Below are 18,385 nucleotides of genomic sequence, written 5' to 3' on the forward strand. Positions count from 1 at the left end.
TTTTTTTATAGCCCACTGGGGACTTTAACTTGAACATACACCAGCCCATGGGACTGGTGTCACCGTGGGGACAAAAATTGAGATCCCCACAGGTAGACACTGCTTTCTGAGGGTTAAGACTTGGATTCAGAGTTCAGGGTTAGGATTTGGTTTTGTTTTCGCTCAGGGTAAGGGGCTGGGGAATGTATTAAGTCAATGAGTGAAACAAGTTTGTGTGGTGTGTGTGTTTCCTCACATGGCTATCTTTGTGAGGAGTTTGAGTTTTATGCCTTGAATTATGCATTAATGCATGAATGTGAATGCATTGTTTCAATGAGTTTCCTCACAAATATAGGAGTATGAAGGTGTGTGCTGTTGTGAGAGAGTGCAAGAGTTGTCCTTTTAAGCCTTCTCTTTTTACACTAGGCCTGCAGCACAACCTCCTAAATCTGTTGGAATAGTGAACGCGTCAGTGCACAGTATCCTAGTTTGTGTGTGTGCATGCCTGTGTGTATGCATTGTTTGTTAGCCGATGTTCCTGTGTTCCTTGTTTGCTGATGCACATATCTGCAGTGTGATTGTATGTCTGTCCATACGTGTGTTTGCTTGTTTGTGTGGAATTCTCTTTGTGCATTTGTTTTACTACAGTTTGTGTGCGTGTGCATGAATGCATGTGTGCGCGCGCGTATGTGCGTTTGTGAATGTGAGTGTTGTGATCCATCCACTGGCTGAACACCTGAGTGCCCACAGTGACAGGGATGGTAGACTGTCCAAACCAACAACCTACAGCCAACACAGAGTGCTCCCAGTTCATTTGGCTTACTGTTTTATCACATAGGCACCAACACACTCACATACATATGAAAAGCAAATGCATATGCCTTGTTGCATGTGGAAGTACTGTACAGAAATCCCTTGTTATGTTATGTTATCTGTCACACATACAGTGTGCTCACCTGATCCCCCTACAGTGTACAGCTGTTTTTATTCATATATTTTCCCATTGCCTTAACTGTACATGCTTTACTAGTACAGAATTCCACAGTACAATGACAAAAAGTCCTTTACAAACAAAATGAAAACAGAAATAATTGGTATTTAGAAAGGTAAATAAGGTAATGAAAGGGAAAGTTTATATTAAAGTGATAATAAATGGTTGTCTTTTCTGCCTTTTTTAAAAGCTATGGAAATAAAATATATATTAAAATCTCTAAACAAAACCAAAACCATGTCATGTAGAAATATACAGTAACCCCTGCAACAGAAGATGTAAAGAGAGTCAAGTCAATTTTTATTTATGAAGTGCCAAATCACAACAGAGGTTATCTCAAGGCACTTTTCAAATAGAGTCGGACTAGACTGTACTCTTTAGAGTGTGTCCAGCAATTACATGGATAAGATGACAGAAATGGTCCAACAAAACACACACACAGTAATAATCTATTGCTAGGATGAGTTTGGATTGTTTTCTCCCATGCTCTACACTCAGACACAACATTATGGACTATTTAAGTTATTGTCATTTTGTGAAAAGCGCAGCATCATTAAATCCATTGTAGTCTTTTATCATTTTTTTCTGATGAGAATATCATATATGTAGAAAACCACATAGAGTCTTCATCCCATTGCATTTCATAATTACCCAAATAATGTATCCAGTGTTTTGCATGGATGACCCCAGTGCTTTTATTTCCACTTAAAGTAATAATCCATCACCAAAAGTTCATGAAGTTGTTGGCATTAGCAGTTAAAGCCACGATGGCCAGCGAAAAAGGTCACAAATGCAAGTCCAAGAAAACCACATCACAATAATGGCCTTAATTGACTGTGAATGTGGGGACAGTGCAGTACTGAAACACCACACCATAGAATGTTAACGCAAGTCCATAAGGATACACTGATTGGCATTCATATATTGAATAGGTTCACAACAGAGAAATCAACTCAGATTTCATATATCTTTAGTGATCAGTATACAACAGAGACCAGGAGTTGCCTGGAAATGGAGGTTCCAAATGACTGAGTAGCTGAAAAGACCCTTGACTTTGAAGTAATATTTCAACACAGTAACATTCTGGCAAATAATGTAGAAAAGAAAGGCCTATGATTTATCAAGCCACTGTATTTTCAACCATAACAAGTATATAATTGAACAGTAGAGAAAACATACAGCGGTCCTTACTCAAAAAAGAAGCAACATTGTTAGTTTATTTATAACCCGTACTCTCAAGGTGCAGTAATTCATAACAGCATTTATTACACAACTTTAGTTAAAATTTGTGTCTATATTCTTTCCCCTCTTGCAAAAAGAAAGGCTGCTGTTTTTACCAGCTGCCAGCGCAGGGCTGGTATTATTTTTACCTTCTGAGTCTGTGCATGTGTATATGTGTATCATCTTGGCACAATGTTGTCCTAGAGACACCTACTGTAGCAGGAACTACCACAGAGGCGGATTTGAGTACTTTTGCCGGTGTCTGTCTGTGAACGGATTTTATCACATCAATTGCATAACAAACGTGCAGTATACAGACAAACAACAAACTTTACAGGTGTGTAGTTGAGATCAAAATAAAGGCAGAGGGTAAAAATGAATGTGGTCTGACCTGTGACTACCGAGTACTGATGGGTTGGAATGTCAACATGTCGACAGGCATTGCTGTTGGTTTGATCCCATTGCAAGATGGTTTCTAGTTTTTCTACTGCAGATGATCAGGAAACCAAATGGTGCTACAGGACAAATACCCTTGACGTTTATCTCTCTTTATTTCAGAGTGTTGTCAATCTGACAACAACAAAAATGTACTTCACTTAATGCTAGCTTTACTTTCTTTAATTAACTGGACGTGGAAGAAGGACCCTAACCCTAAGTTATCAGGTTCACACAAAAAACTTAGTGTTTCATATCCACCACTTACCTATCCTTTTCTTACACAAATGCTTTCCTTGGGAGCTTGAATTGAAAAGCCAAAGAGTAAGAGAAATGGAGAGAGAATGTCAAGGCCATCAGAAGCGGAGTGATATTGGAGCAGTGGTCTTGAGTATAAGCAGATGGGAGGAGAGGCTGTGTGATGCTGGCTGACAGATACACTGGATCGCCCCCAGCACTTCACAAATAGCAGCAGCACCAATCGGCAGTGTGCATACTAATTACACTTTGACATGGATTTTAGTTATGAAACGAAATCTTAAGCTGTGTGAATTTTGTGTCTACAAGTCTGTCCATCCATACATTTATTCATTATCCACCCATGTCTCCATGTCAAGTCCATGCATATCCACCCATCTGTCAATTTATCTTGCTTTCACATACATTATCAAACAGCGCATGTGTGCATCTGCTCCCACTCTCTGCCTTTATTAGCAACGTCCACCAAACTGAATCTTGACTTGACACATACATCCCACATACATTAACATTCATTTAGTTACATAATAAGAGCAGATGACTCTGTGCGTCAATGTCCGATTCCTCTGAAATCTCTTCCCGGACATGCTCAGAAGCTTCATTTTACACCAAGAAAGGACATGCCTATGGAACTGCACATCAGGGAACTGAAATCTATTTTTTTTTATCAGATTTTACATTGACAGCTATATACTTGCCATCATCACAATGATATCCTGACTCGTATGGCTGACAACTTGGACCAAGCCATGAGCTGTTATCTACTACAAAGAACTCTTATGAACTTGCAATAAGAGGGTAAATTTGTGATTGCCTATTTGTCATAATGGATTTTGAAAGTCTTTTTTATGTGAAATGAAACTGCTTGAAAGATGAAAGACAATTTCATAGAAAGACTTCATCAAGTAATATCTCCTGTTGTCTGATCTCCTGTTATTAGCTCTTGGTAAAGTAATAATGTTTAGTTTTTGCTTCTCTTTTTTTCAGGGTTGTGGAGGTGGATAAGTCGTATGTACGGCTCGCAATCATATATTTCATTTCTCTCATTTGTCTTTCGTCTTCTCCCTGCCCTCCTTCATCTCTTCCCATCTTCTCTTCATCTAATCCTCAAAGCAAAGAGCTGAGCCTCAGTCTTGTCACATGTGGATACCATCTGTGAGTGTGTTTTCCATACATGTGTGTCTACTACCTGAAATTGGATGAGATTGGCCATATCAACCCCCCCACATTGACATCTGATTTTCAGCAGTGCTGTGTGTGCGTTGCCCAACTGCAACCAATTACATGGGGAAAAGTAAAACCCTTTAAATGTTGCATAACATTTGAAAGGCTCTAAGCGTTGTGTTAAATTGATGAATGCTAAATTTTGGTCCTACAATGAGGAGATTTTTGTTCCTTACTGTGCTATTTGTGTTTCTTAGTCGCACATTGTGTGGCAAAATGTTGTGGTGAAAACAGTCAGTAATTTCTCTAAGCTGTTGTCTAATCATGATCTGGAAGCTACAGTAACAAATTGATAAATAAACAAACAAACAAACAAATTGGCTCTGCTGAGATCATCGTTAGACCACAGTTGACAGTATGTTGTAATGGTTACCATGGTGACGTGGCTCTCGTAGCTGTTGCTTTTATGGCTTTCAAGATATCATGATGTTAATAAAGTAAGGTCACGCTGTGCAGGGCCTCCAAGCTGTGGTGCACCATGGGATTGATTGATGACCCTGTTGTCAGTTCAATCTAAGAAATGCATTGGAAGAGGCAGGGGTGGATGGAGGGATCAGTGTAGGACAGAAGAAAGGAGGGAGGAAAAGGGGGAAAACAAAATGAATTGATAAAGAGTGGAAAGGAAGAAAGCAATGACATGAGTTAATAAAACAGGATGAGAAAGAATGTAGAGATGGTGAGAAGTATGCAGTTGGGATGCGTGTGAGAAGGGGAAAGAGAGGGCAGGGACAGAAAAGTGCTTTAGATGTGAATTAAGAGAGGAAGAAACTAACTGAAATGTTTGAGAAGTGGCAATGAAGATGGATAGAATGAGCAAGGATAGTTCCGAGAGAAAGACTGAGATACAAGAAAAGGGTGACAAAGCGAAGGGAGTGGGGGATTTTCTGTGGCAAAAGACTGTGTGAAACAGTATGAAATCATATGATATTTGATATATGGAATTGGGGAACTATAGCGGGATGAGAAAATATTTTATCAAGGTGATGCATGGCTCTGAGAGAAATGTGACAAGTCATAGATACAGATGCAAGACAGTGAATGAAGAGTATAAAAGGGGATGCTTACAGTACATCACAGAGTAACAGAAGTCAAGAAACTGACCAGAGACAATCCAAAAGTCATTCTGAATCATGTAATCACTCAGCTATTGATTTAGTGATGTGCCTGCTGAATACTTAGATAAAATGATCACTAGCCCACCCCAAAACTCTATTCCATAGCAATACCCTGCTATTAATTCATATGCATTGTATCTGCACAGACTGAACAGATGCGCCCATAAAATGAAACAGATCAACCAGCTGAGAACATTGCAAGAGAATTTCCTCACTTTGAAAAGGCAAAACATCATTAATCCATTAGCCCACTTGACAAACATTAAGACCTCTCTGTACTTGGCATTAATATGTGTCTCATATCCAGTCTGTGCCTAGATCAAAATTAGTTGGATTACATTTACACCAAAAAATTGATTGCATATTTTGTATTCACATTAAAAGTAGCTTCATCTTTATTCTGCCAAAAAAACGGATTGCAATATGTGTTTTCATCGCCTCCTTCAAATCTGAATAAAATGCTGTATTTTTCTTGTCATCCATTTTTCACAAATATATTGCTGTGCTAAACTTTTAATGATTGCTACACATTGAATTCACGCTTCATAGTTAATGCAGCCACATGTATTTCTGTGCACCTTTGGAGATAATTTTCTTAATTGCCTTTTCATTGCATCTTGGATGCATTTCCGCATGGATTTGTTTTCTTTTTGCTCTGTTTTATTACAGTTCAGTCACTGAGTAAAGCAGTTAATTCAGGTGGAAAATGGTTCCAGGAGTGTAAAGGAAAACACACCACTGTGTTGGATTGTGTAACACACCGTCGCTGTTCAGAGGGACAGGACTGTTCAGACTGATATTGTTGAGATTACTGCTCTTAGCTATTCTTAGTAGCTTTTCAATATAAAATGAGTAATTTTTATTTTTCTGATGGGGGGATTTAAAGGTGCTGCAAGTCCTTCAGTATCTGTAGTGAGATTATACTGTATATTACCACAACAGGCATACACAAAAAATCTCAAAACTCCAGACAAAAGTTAAATTTTGCTAAGTTTCCAAGGTGATTTTACATTGTCACAGCATCAACAGCTCAGTAGGTCCTTGCTTTTTGTGTATAAGAAACAGAACCCCTGTGGAGATACAGATAGTACGCTGATATTTGTCTCTGAGACTCTTCCACTGAAAACCCAGCAAAACGTGAACAGGCCAAGTCTGCTTTTCTTTTCTTTTTTTTCCCCTCTTTACTCTGCAGTCAAGGCAAGAGTCAGCATTTTTGTTTCCCATCAAGGCTTGTTGCTGTCATCATGTGTGAGTATATGGAGAGAAAGTATTGCGCGGAGAAAAAAAAATCAACAGTCGCTGAGGTGTTAAGGTCATGCAGTCTCAGCAAGTAAAGACATTGTGTGTGTGTGTGTGTGTGTGTGTGTGGGTGTGGGAGAGAGTGAGAGACCGATAAAGAGAGAGAGGTGCCGAAGTGAGATAGGAAGTGAATTAGGGAGAGAGAAAGGGAGAGGGTGAGCGAGAGAAAAAATCTGAGGTAGAGAGTGCGAGAGAGTTAGTCAGAGATAGTAGAGATAGTAGTGCCTTGCAGTCAGTTTCCATATCTCTTGTCACCAATGACTCCTCCTGCTCCACTACAACTAATGGACTCTGTCCTCCTCTGCTGTCTTATCTGCCCCCTCTCTCATCACCTCTCTTTCTCTCTCTCTCCATCCTCTCTTTCTATCTCTTACTACTTGATGCTGTGTTATCTCTCCACGTCACTACTCCACCTCTATCTTATTTTTTATCACCTTTTGGTCTCTCTCTTGCACGCTCACTCCTGCTCTCCCTCACTTTTCCTCTCTTTCAATCTCTCATGCTTCATGTCTATCTTTCTCTCTCCAGTCCACTCATGTTCTGCTTCTCCTCTTTATCTTCAACTTTTTAGTAGAGTTTCCATCCTTCCCTCCACCATGACCAAATCCACAAAAGTTCATCCGCTCCCTCTCTCTGCCGTATCTTTTCCTGCACTGCATGGATGGAAAAAGGAAGGAATAAACATGCCACTTCTGTCTTCTTTCTCCCCCTTTCTCCTTAAAATCTTTCCTTTTATGCTCTCCTAGCTTCTGTGCAGAGCTGAACGAATGGAGATTTTCACTCCAAAATGAGAAACTTGCAGTTATAAAGAAAAAGAGAAATCGGAAGGGGTATATGTTAACTGAATGAGTCACTAAACTAATGTCAGCTGACAAATGATGACGATTTTCCCGACACTGAATTCATTCAAAATGGATTCACAGTTTTAAGGAAATTAGTTCATCAACATAAATTTGAAGATCTAAGATCTCATAAAAACGTGTGATCCTTATGTGTGTATTCGTTATGTTCGTGTGTTTTTCAGATGACACAGGAGCAGTATATCCTTGCGGCGCAGCCCAACCCGCTCCACCAACGGGGGGCGTCGGTGTGTGGTGCCCAAGTATACCCAGCAGTGGGAATCTACGGATGGAGGAAGAGATGCTTGTACTTCTTCATCCTCCTGCTTCTCGTTACAATGATCGTCAACCTGGCGCTCACCATCTGGATCCTCAAAGTCATGAACTTCACCCCGGTAAGAGGCGTGTCTGTCTGTCTGTGTGTGTGTGTGTGTGTGTGTGTGTGTGTGTGTGTGTGTGTGTGTGTGTGTCGTTAAAATGCCAGGATATTATATGGTTTTGGTTTTATGTCTGAGTTTATGTGAGGAACCTGTAAGAGGTGGTTTAAAAGGTTTCTTCTAATGTAGTGCAACATGAGAGTGATGATAAAATCAACAGCTGTACAACAGGAGTGTGTGTGTGTGTGTATTTGTATATATACCCATGCACCTGTGTGCATATGTGTATAATTTAGGTACACCAGTTATATAGTTGCACAATAAATCAAGTAGATATAGTCCTGTCGGTTAGAATTATATCTCATTCAATTAGTGTTGTCCACTCTTGCTGAATATGATGTTTGTTTGCATATTAAATGTTAAATGTTGAATGTTAAATTAACACTATATTATGACTTTTATTCTCACACATTTAGCAGCATTTAGATTGAAAAGGGACGCACATCATTTCGTCATTTAGTTTTGATCTAAATGCTGTTTTTGTGGACCCATTCAAGTCTCTGTGGAAAATGCTATGTGTTATTTTGGTGAAAGAACAAAACAATTCCTCATATTATACTTAGAGTCTTGTCCAAATCAATGAAACTGAGATTTCCCCAAAATCCTTAGTTCAAAAAGAGGATGTTAGACAACGTTTTTATTGCTGTGCCCTTTGGCTCCTCGACCCTGGGTCTCCAGTACTTTTTTTTTATTTTGCTCAACTGCTTAATATGGTTTATTTTGCTTGTGGATGTGTGAATTATTCCCCAGCAAAGGTGGAAGTAATGCGAGAGGCTTTAGAGCCGCAGAGGTGGTTTCTGCTTCCTACCTGCCTGTCAAGACAGTTTTTTTAACCATGACTGGGATCTTTATTGAACCTTAATCAAGTGGTTTCAGTGCCTAACCAAACCTTAACTTAACAGCTGTAGCCACAGGGGTAGATCACAAAGCTGTAATATATTTCATTTTCAACCAGTATATCATATGTGTTGTTTTGAAAGACTATGTCAGAAGCCATATTTTGTTTAGTTTGATAGTTAAGACTAATTGTTAAAATACTTCTGCAGTGGCTGCACTGAATCTTTGGTAACCCCTCTGTGAAATAGTGAAATCAGCTGATTCAGTCCAAACATTGAAAACTCAAAGCCTGTTTTTATTTACTGACTTTTAGGTGTAACTGACATTATTTTTTATGCTCTTCTTTTATTAAGTGTTAAAACCCTTTTGTTTTTGCTCTGGTTTATTTATTTGGCTCTTATCTTTTACTGCACTTATTTTTGGAAAGCACTTTGAGACACAATGGTTTTGTGTTTTTAAAAAGCAAAAGGTAGTACAAAAGTACATTTCACTTGTCAGTGATTGGGAGAAAGAACCACCGGTGAAACATCCACTGTAGGTAAAAATAAATATATGATTGTTTTGATCTGGAAAAGTGTTCCAATTAAAGATCCTGAACACTACTGCGAAATGGTAAGACGGGCAATTTCAGAGCAATAACAAGCATTACTTTGATGTATATCTAGTCAGTGTTTGGCTCTGTGTGTGACCATGTGTCTCTTTTCAAGTCAGTCTTTCTGAGCATGTCATCCACGTGTTACAGCACCAATACATCCAATATCCCATATTGCCCCAGGGCTCAGGGTACTACACAGTGATAGTATATATGCAAATGAGGCTGAATCTGACCCATGAAATCTCTGGTAAAGCCTCCCCACACCATGCCTTATGTTTCAATAAGCAACTTCAGAATATATGAAAGGTGGGGAAAAAGGGGGAATAAAGGCAGCTAAAGAATATGCCTGAGGGAAGGCAGCCAGCAGTAAGCATGAAAGAGCAGAGGATACATCGTAGGCTGTATACTAGTGTGTAAAAAAACAGACAGTATGAGAGATCAAGGGATAGGAGGACTTATAAAGGCAGGCAGGGAAGAAAAAAAAGCTAAAAGTCCATGAACAGAAGTATAAAAGTTAAATAGAGAAGCTGTTTTATTATAAATGAGTGAGTGTGATACATGAAACAATAATAAGGAAGTCCCATGCAATTTTCATACACACATAAAAATCTGGCAAATATGTCAACTGTATGGTGACTGATCGCTACTGGTTGCTGGAAAGTTTGGCAGATATAGAAATGATTCAATTATTATGTCATGTATCAATTTATATGCAGGATATAACAATAAGTCATTTTGTCTCCAAAACATTATATTCAAATCCAGATTGTCTACGTTAGTCATTTGCATTCATCAATGACGTGCAGTGCAGTGAAATGAAAGGGTGTCAGTGTAATTTATGGGTTTTAGATTTTTAATCCCATCTTATTCCTGTAATCATCATTGATAGTTTTGTTATTTGACCGTGACCACAATGTTTTCCTAATCCCAGTCAGGTTATAATGGTGATTTTTTTTTTTTGTTTCTTATTGTTTGTTAATCATGAAACCTTATTGAGATTTAAAAAAAAAAAAGTCACCTTACTTTACGTTACCCTTTGAATGAGAGAGAAGTGACCAAAAAAGCAAAAGTGTCTTTCAAGGATAACGTGAGTGATGACAGTAAGATGACAAATACACTTTATGGGTATGTTAAGACAAAATTGTCATCATAAGTAATGCTTCTCTCTCATTGACTAAGAAACTGAACGTGTGCTGTCTGTCGATCTCCTCCTCTTAAACCACAGCGCAGTTCATTACAATCAGCTGGTCCAAGTGAGTGTGAGTGTGTGTGTGTGTGCGTGTTCCAAACATGGTTATATGCGGTTTCACACATGAAACTGTGGCATAAGATTTTAATACTACAAATAATAATACATTTCTACATTAATGGGAAAACATATCGTCTGGACATTTGCAAAGGCATGAGCTATCGGTGATCACTCTGATGATCGTCCATTTGCACAACCCAAATAAGCAGCAACAATGATGAGTACAGTCAGGGAGAATAAAAACAGATAACACAAGCCACACTTTCCTCTTCCCATCATTTTGATTGAGGTTGCATTTTGTGTCATCAGTCCGCAGAACTTTGTTCCAGATGCTTTTGTGATATGTAACCTGGCATTTTTGTTTTGAGGCGTGCCCCCGTTTTTGAGCATTCTTGACATGCTCTGCACTCATAAAGTGATTTTTCTTCACTGACACACATCTGCACAAGAAACATTGAGCAACCAAGTGTCCAATTACTTTTGAACCCATTCAATTTGGGCACTATCTGTTTAAATGGTTATAACACAGCTATTTCTATATTGATTTAAACCCATTCAAATTAAACTTGAGACTTTGCACTTCAACACAGTACCCAGTGTTATTTCAAATTAAATGTGCTGAAGCACAGAGCCAGAAGAACAAAAAGTGCTTTAACGTACAGGAGGTTAAAGGACCAACCAACCTGGGTGTATAAAGAACAATTATATGTGAGAGCCTCAGTACTTTTAATGAACCTTTTTTCGAAATGTTTCAAATTCAGGAAGTAAACTTTTACAGATCATACCAAGACAAGAATTTTCTGTGTTGATTCTTAAGTGAAAGAAACAATCTGAATAGCAATATATTTCCCCCAAAATGCACTGTATATTTGGCACTGCAAAGTTGCATATAAATGTGTCTCTTGCAATGAAAGGAATATGGTAGTTTAAGAAGGAAATGAATAAGTAAAAAGTCACCATGAGTGAAAATGGACCTCTGGGATGGTTATTCAATCAAGATTTCCTTCACTGTCAAAACATACAATATCTGATATAGCCCAGGTCTATAGTATATAAATTGGATCCACCACAATTGAACCATAGTATTGTAGAAAACACAATGATAATGAAAAACAAATTTAAAAATGCACTTGACATCTCACTTGGGTCCTGTTTTGTCAGCTGTTGGACTGATCTTGAAATAAATATTGCATAGATTAATATCATTTGTGTTAACCTGCAACAGTATCTCTTCAGCTGCCCAGCTCTAGTTTCCACTCCCTAGCAGTACTACATGGTGAAGTCTGAAAGAGAGACCCTGACACTTAAGAGGTCAGTATGGCTGACAGAGAAGGGAAAAAACTAAATTGACAAAAATAGTAAGATGGGCAGCGATAGATTGGATTATTATGGAGGTTTAGAGGAAGGAGGGACATGGGGTGGAGATTAATAGGTAGGAGAGAGTGACAAATGTAGACAAGAAGTGAAAGGATTGAGTAGGTATGTGTGTACATGTGGTTTAAATATAGTATCTGAACATCCAGTCTTAGCTTCCCCCTCTTGTCTTCTGCCTCTGAGTTCCTCAGAGACGTGGAGAGGTGTCTATTTTACTGCCCTGTGGAGGGGAAGTCAGTGGATGATGAGTCAACACAGACAGTCTGGAGTTTGATGTGTAGCCATGTGTGTCGTGTGTGAGAGTTTGTCAAAATACATTCACATAAACTGTCTTCCAGATGAGAGAATGAGCTGTTTTATTGTCTCTGTATTTGATCAGTTAAATTTCAAGCACTGAAAGCCATGTGGGCATAGGGAGGGTGAAATGTTTATTGGTGAGAATTTAACGTGGGAAAGGAACCATAATGTCCATGATAACCCAATATAGCAGACATTGAACCTATGAGACCATGAAGTGCATACTACACCTGAACCCGACCATAATTTTGAGTCTCATTAGTATCTACTTATCCTCAATAAATAATCATGTGAAAAAATAAGCACATCCCATGAATTTTTTTTTTCAACATATTTGAATGAGCAAACATTTGATCCTCTTTCATACAGTGCCTATAGATAAAGGTGATATAATTGAACAAAAACACAAGGGAAATGTATTTGCTTTTTCAATCATCAATTCAACATAAAATATCAGATGTAATATTTCTCTGTGAAAAATGTAAGTACACCTGGCCCTTACAAGCTGGTATTGCCCCCTTTAGCAGGAAAAAAAAAAAAAAAAAAACTTCTGTCCACTAGTCTCTGACATTGGCTTGCTGAAATTTTTGATCACCCTTCCATGCAAAAAACAAACAAACAAAAAAGTTGCAAGATGTTTGAGGGATTTCTTGAATATACTGCCTTTTTCAAATCCCGCCACAACATTTTAAATCTTGGCATTGACTAGGTTATTCTATAACTCTTCATAGTTTCTTTTTGAGCCAGTCCTTGGTGGTTTTGCTAGTGTGCATAGGATTGTTAACCTGCACCAAGCTGTACTTCCTGTTAACGCTCAACTTACAGAGAGGTGGCCTCACGTTAGCTTCAAGCACTCTGTGATATGATACTGAATTAATAGGTGAATCAATGACTCCAGGCTAGTCAGTCCCTGAGGCAGTGAAGCAACCCGAAACCAAAAGATTTCCACCACCAAGCTTCACAGTTAGTATGAGGTTCTTGTTCTGAAAAGATGTCTACGCCAAACATGGCCTGGTCTTTTCTGTAATTGGTCATTGGCAACCAGTTTTGCTTTTATCTTGTGTATTTGTGTAATCTTTGAGATTGTACTTAATTTTTCTTATGAATGTATTTTCATAAAGCAAACCTCTAGGTGAAACCTGTACACTGTGTTTGCAGGCAACATGAGAGAGAGAGAGCATACACACATGAAGGAAATAATATCCCTATATCCCTTTTAACAAATTCCTGAAGTTAAGTCTGGATGTTGAACAGTGTAAAATAACATTTTGTGCTCCATATACTATGTGACAAAGGGATGCAAGTGGTCATTTAAGCTTAAATTCCTCACAACAAACGAGTATTGACTTGCCAAAAGAATATATGACTCGATGTTGGCTGCTACACTTGTTAATGGAGCATGCATTCTCCATACACCCACACACATAGTGATATTTAGTAGAAGCATCATCAAAAATGTCACACAGCAGCTGTATTAGCATTTCAAAGCATGTTTACAGCTGTGTGTGACAGCATTAAGCAGTAAAAAGTACTTGAAAAGAAGAGGAGAAAAGATCACAAGAGTTAGAATAGTGGTGTTTGCTTAAATACTGCTGTGCTCTTAATCAGTCTGCAATTGCATAATTAGGAGATGGATAATATAAAAATGAAATAAAGAGTCAAGTCAGTTTCATTTATATAGTGCAAAATCATAACCAAAGTTTTGTCAGGGCAGTTTTCATATAGAGCAGTTCTAGACTGTGCTCTTTATAATGTTATTTACAGAGACCCAACCTTCCCCCATGAGCAAGCACATGGCCACAGTGGCAAGAAAAAAAAAATCCCTTTTAACAGGTAGAAAGCTTGAACAGAGCTGGGCTCATGGTGGGCGTCTGTCAGTGTCGACCAGTTGCGCTGTGAGAGAAAAAGTGAGAGTAAGAAAAATAAAACACAATGCAGGTTCCATGTAGAGATGTATAATAATAATAATATTGATACGACTAATGATAATACTAATAATAATAATTACATTTGTGGGTGTTGAGCAGGATTACAGGGGCAGTAGATGGCTTGCAATCATAGAGCCAGAAAGCTCCAGAGGCAGAAATACCTGCAGAAAGCAACAGGAGGAGATGAGAAAGCACAAAACTACAGGAGAAAGAAGAACCCAAGTTAGAAACATGCATTAATGGGATATGAATGCGTACAGATGGAAAGGGAGAAGAGGGGGTAGAAGCTTGGTGTATCCTGGGAAGTCCCCCTGGCAGTCTAGGCCTATAGCAGCATAATGGTTCAAGGCAAGCCTGAGCCAGCCCCAACTATAAGCTTTATGAAAGAGGAAAGTTTTGAGCCTACTTTTAAACATGTCTGCCTCCCGGACCCAAACTGGAAGAATATTCCACTGGAGAGGAGCCTGATAGCTGAAGGCTCTGCTTCCCGCTCTGCTAGTGGAGACTCTAGGAACCACAAGTAAGCCTGCATTCTGGGAGTGCAGTGTTCTGGTGGGATAATTGTCTTGGTTTGAAGAGAACTTTCATGCATCTGCATGAACATAAATTTAAAAGCACATGTTTTTCACAGTAGACATGTAACTTATGGTAACTTCTGCTTAACATTGCGGCAATTACTGGGATGGAGCAAACAATTTTTATCATTATGTGTGCCAAAGCTACTAACTCGGGTTAGCAAGATTAATCAGAAAGCAAAATGACATGGAAAGTACAGAATGGACAGATTTTGAGAGGGAAGAAAATAAAATCATTAGTCTTTTTTTTTTTTAAGAACTAGAAGAAAAGAGGCAGAGCATACTTTATGTAGGCTTTAATGATGTACACGATAGAGAGCAAACTGCTGGAGACACATAGCTTCTGGCATTGTCTATAGAATAACATTTAATTGACCAAAGGTAATTGAGCACTTGCATATAGAAGGAGGAAGGCTGTGCCTTGCCTTTCACTCTGATTACCTGTATCTTTTGTGCATGTCTGCTCTCAGCTCATAATAAAATATATCATTTAGCTCTAATTGGATGATGGGGTTTTTTTTGGCTGATCATTATGCCTCCATGCTGGTGACAACCATGGCTGGAGGCATTATGTTTTTGAGTTGTCATTCCCACTCCAGACATCCATATGTCTGTACATCCGGTTATCCATGCGTCCATATGTCTGATTTTCCTGAACCTGATATCTCAGTAACGCCTTCAGGAAATTTCTTTACATTTGGCACAAACATTCACTTGGACTCAAGAATGTACTGACTAGATTTTGGTGGTCAAGGGTTAAGTGCACTGTGACCTCACAAAATGCATTTTTGGCCATAACTCACAAACTCTTTTTTTATGGAGAATACTATATTTCCTGCAACTTGGAGGCATACAACCATGATGCGTAAATTGTAGTCTGTTTTATGTTGCAATTAATGCAAGTGTTATTTTTTAATCTGAGGTATCACTGCATCGTAGTACATTTGCATATATTAAAATTTTCTCTATATACTGTTCTCGTGCTGGTTGTTGCTGTTGTTTGCACCTTCACCTCTCTGACACTCGGGCCTTCTTGTGTAAGAGGGTCACATCAGAAACATCCCGCTGCTTTCTGTCTCTGCAGTTGTGTGTCTGAATATGTCATGAAGCTTATGATTATTAACAGTGTAACATAAAGGCAAGACACATTAAAAATAAAATCTCTCATACATGAAAACACGCATACACAAATTCTGAAAACTGTTTCCCTTCACCATTTCTCAATTCAAATCTGGCTATAGGGAGTTACATCTTTTATTGCTCCATGACTGTCATTTCATCGGCCACCATTCAAATCACGTCTAGTCGGCTGCAGCATAATGAAGGCCTTTTCCAAAACTTTTTGTTTTGTTTGGAATTGCCAGATGCAATTCTCATTGTGATAGTGTGAGGAGAAAAAGAGATTTGCTTTTGAAGAGACAGCTTTGGCAGTAAATTGGAGAGGAGGGACTTGTGGGGATAGGAGTATATGTTTGTGTGTGTGTGTGTGTATGTGTATGTGTATGTGTGTGTGTGTGTGTGTGTGTGTGTGTGTGTGTTAGAGAGAGAAAGAGGGACACTGAGAGAGTATATGTGTGCGTTTGTGTGCCAGCAATTATTCAGCAATTGCTCATTCTGATGTATGTGTGTATATGTTTGAGCGAGTGTGTTTTCATGTTTGTGTATGTCTATACCCACATTTGTGTGTAGGTGTGTGTGTGCGTCCTTTGGGCTTTCACTGCAGAGGAATTCAATTTCACTTGTCACTCACCAATCAGTCTGCCTAATTCCTGGTCTGGACGAGACTACGGTGTGTGTGTGTGTGTGTGTGTGTGTGTGTGTTAGTGTGCAGTGTGTGTTTGTCATTGCAGTACCTGCTCAATTCACAGTGTCTCTTCATAACACAGTTTCTAGTCTGCTGTTCTGCATGCTCTTATGATATGTGCATACATTTTTCAAAAGGCTCCTCTTGCACATTGAAGTCATAAACAAGATGTGATTCATCAACATTCACAATTGAATTCAAACACCAATGAATTCTGCCTCCATCAACACAATATTGGTGACAAGCTTTCCTCAGTGCTTATGGTAAAATATCAGTATTTTGTCTTTATAGCGAGACCCAAACTCTAAGGATGAAAGATTTCTTTGTTTAACTTTATGTAACAACTTTCTGCACTTTTGATCCTAAACCACATCAGACCAATAAATACCACAACAAAGTGATAAAGGGTGGAAGAAAAACAATAAAACTGTTAGTGGTCTTTAATTTGTTTCAGCATCCACACACACAGGTGACGATGGTAAACTTTTACTGGCAGTGTGTGAAGTGAGCTTTTTTTATTTTTAAATCCTGATTGGCTCCCAATCAGTCGGGGCATAAAATAAAACTTTATTCTTGCGGCACTTCTACATCAGAGTTACAAGGACGATAAAACAACAATGGGAAAATCAATAAAAATGACAAACATTAATTACCAATGAGGTTATGGCTGCATAAAATAGCATTGCAACAGGGAAATACAACAAGAATAAAACAGGCAAAAACAAATCTAGCTGATGAGTAGCTCATAAAATTGAGGCGAGACAGACACCAGCAGTGTTCAGCACTATAGATCAGTGTTTTCAGAACAGGGACTCCCAGGAACCCTTAATGATGTTAAATGAACAATACTTGTTGCTCTTTCACAAATCCAAATCCAAATATATCACATTGCCTGAATCTTATAGGAGCACCATACAACATCTACAGTGATTCTTAATGGTTTTAAACCTCACGCACATACAACATGAATACGGGCCTAAATGTGTACTTGCTTGTCTGGCAAAAAGGAAAGACAGAATATTACATTTTGAGTATAACGATGTTTTTTGTTTCCTTTCTGTACCAACCTCGCAACAAAAGCTGTATTAACCATTCGGTTTACTTGATGCTCAGGTCCCCATGATGCGTTGCTGAGATTTGCAAGGCGTGTACATCAGCTCCTCTGTGAGCTTGTGATGCCTAAGGTTACCTGTAACAAATAGACCCATACAGACTTCTACATGTTGGTTCGAATGACCGTGAAACAGAAGCATCATTTTGATTTTCTAGTAAACAACAGACAAAACTTATCTTTTGCAGGATCTAAGGGTGAATTTGCATCTTTGTCTTCATGTGTGGCTTTTCTTTGTCTTTAACTGCAATGTTCCATTACATGTAAACACACCATCAGAATACTAAATACTTCAAAATCTGTTACTGGCAGATTTATCTTTAATTTTACTAAATCAAAATGACAAGGTTACTTAAGTCAGAGCATTTCTTACAGGCTTATCATTTCCTTACAGAAGAACAAAATGTACAGATATTATGACATGTAATGCCAAAGGAGATTAAAGGGAAGAGAGTGAGGAGAAAGATTCAGCCTTCTGCATGTAGAACATTTACTCAATGCTGTTTAGCAGACGACTTGAATTTGTCATTTCCTTCAGGCAAATAGTGCAATAGGTACATGATCTCAATTAGCAGACGGTGTGCTCTTTGCTGTCACAGCTGCACTTGTGATTTATGTTGATGAGATGTGTATTTTTTTGTAAAAGCCTTGCCTAGTGTAGCTTCGAGTTTCTTCACAAATAAACTAATCTCAGCGATCGGTGTGGTAGAGAGAGAGAAATGAAAACAGTGAGATTGGAGTGAGGGAGGTAAGCAAGGGAGGATGGTGAATGATGCATGGAGGAAGACAGACAGGAACAAGGGGGGAGTAAGTGTGT

The 18,385-nt window shown here is 38.7% G+C and overlaps 1 non-coding gene across 1 annotated transcript in view; it reads left to right on the top strand.

Moving 5' to 3' along the window:
- Window positions 1-7,556: 7,556 nt before the first annotated feature.
- LOC111659726 (uncharacterized) overlaps window positions 7,557-18,385 on the top strand; it is a 46,054-nt gene continuing 35,225 nt past the window's right edge. The window contains exon 1 of the transcript XR_015437657.1: window positions 7,557-7,756. This is a non-coding gene — a transcript (uncharacterized LOC111659726). The remainder of the gene's footprint in view (window positions 7,757-18,385) is intronic.

This window comes from Seriola lalandi, unplaced genomic scaffold (assembly GCF_002814215.2).
Source record: "Seriola lalandi dorsalis isolate HSWRI2012SDOR001 ecotype SW California unplaced genomic scaffold, Sedor1 jcf7180002054486, whole genome shotgun sequence".
Taxonomy (NCBI): Eukaryota; Metazoa; Chordata; class Actinopteri; order Carangiformes; family Carangidae; genus Seriola; species Seriola lalandi.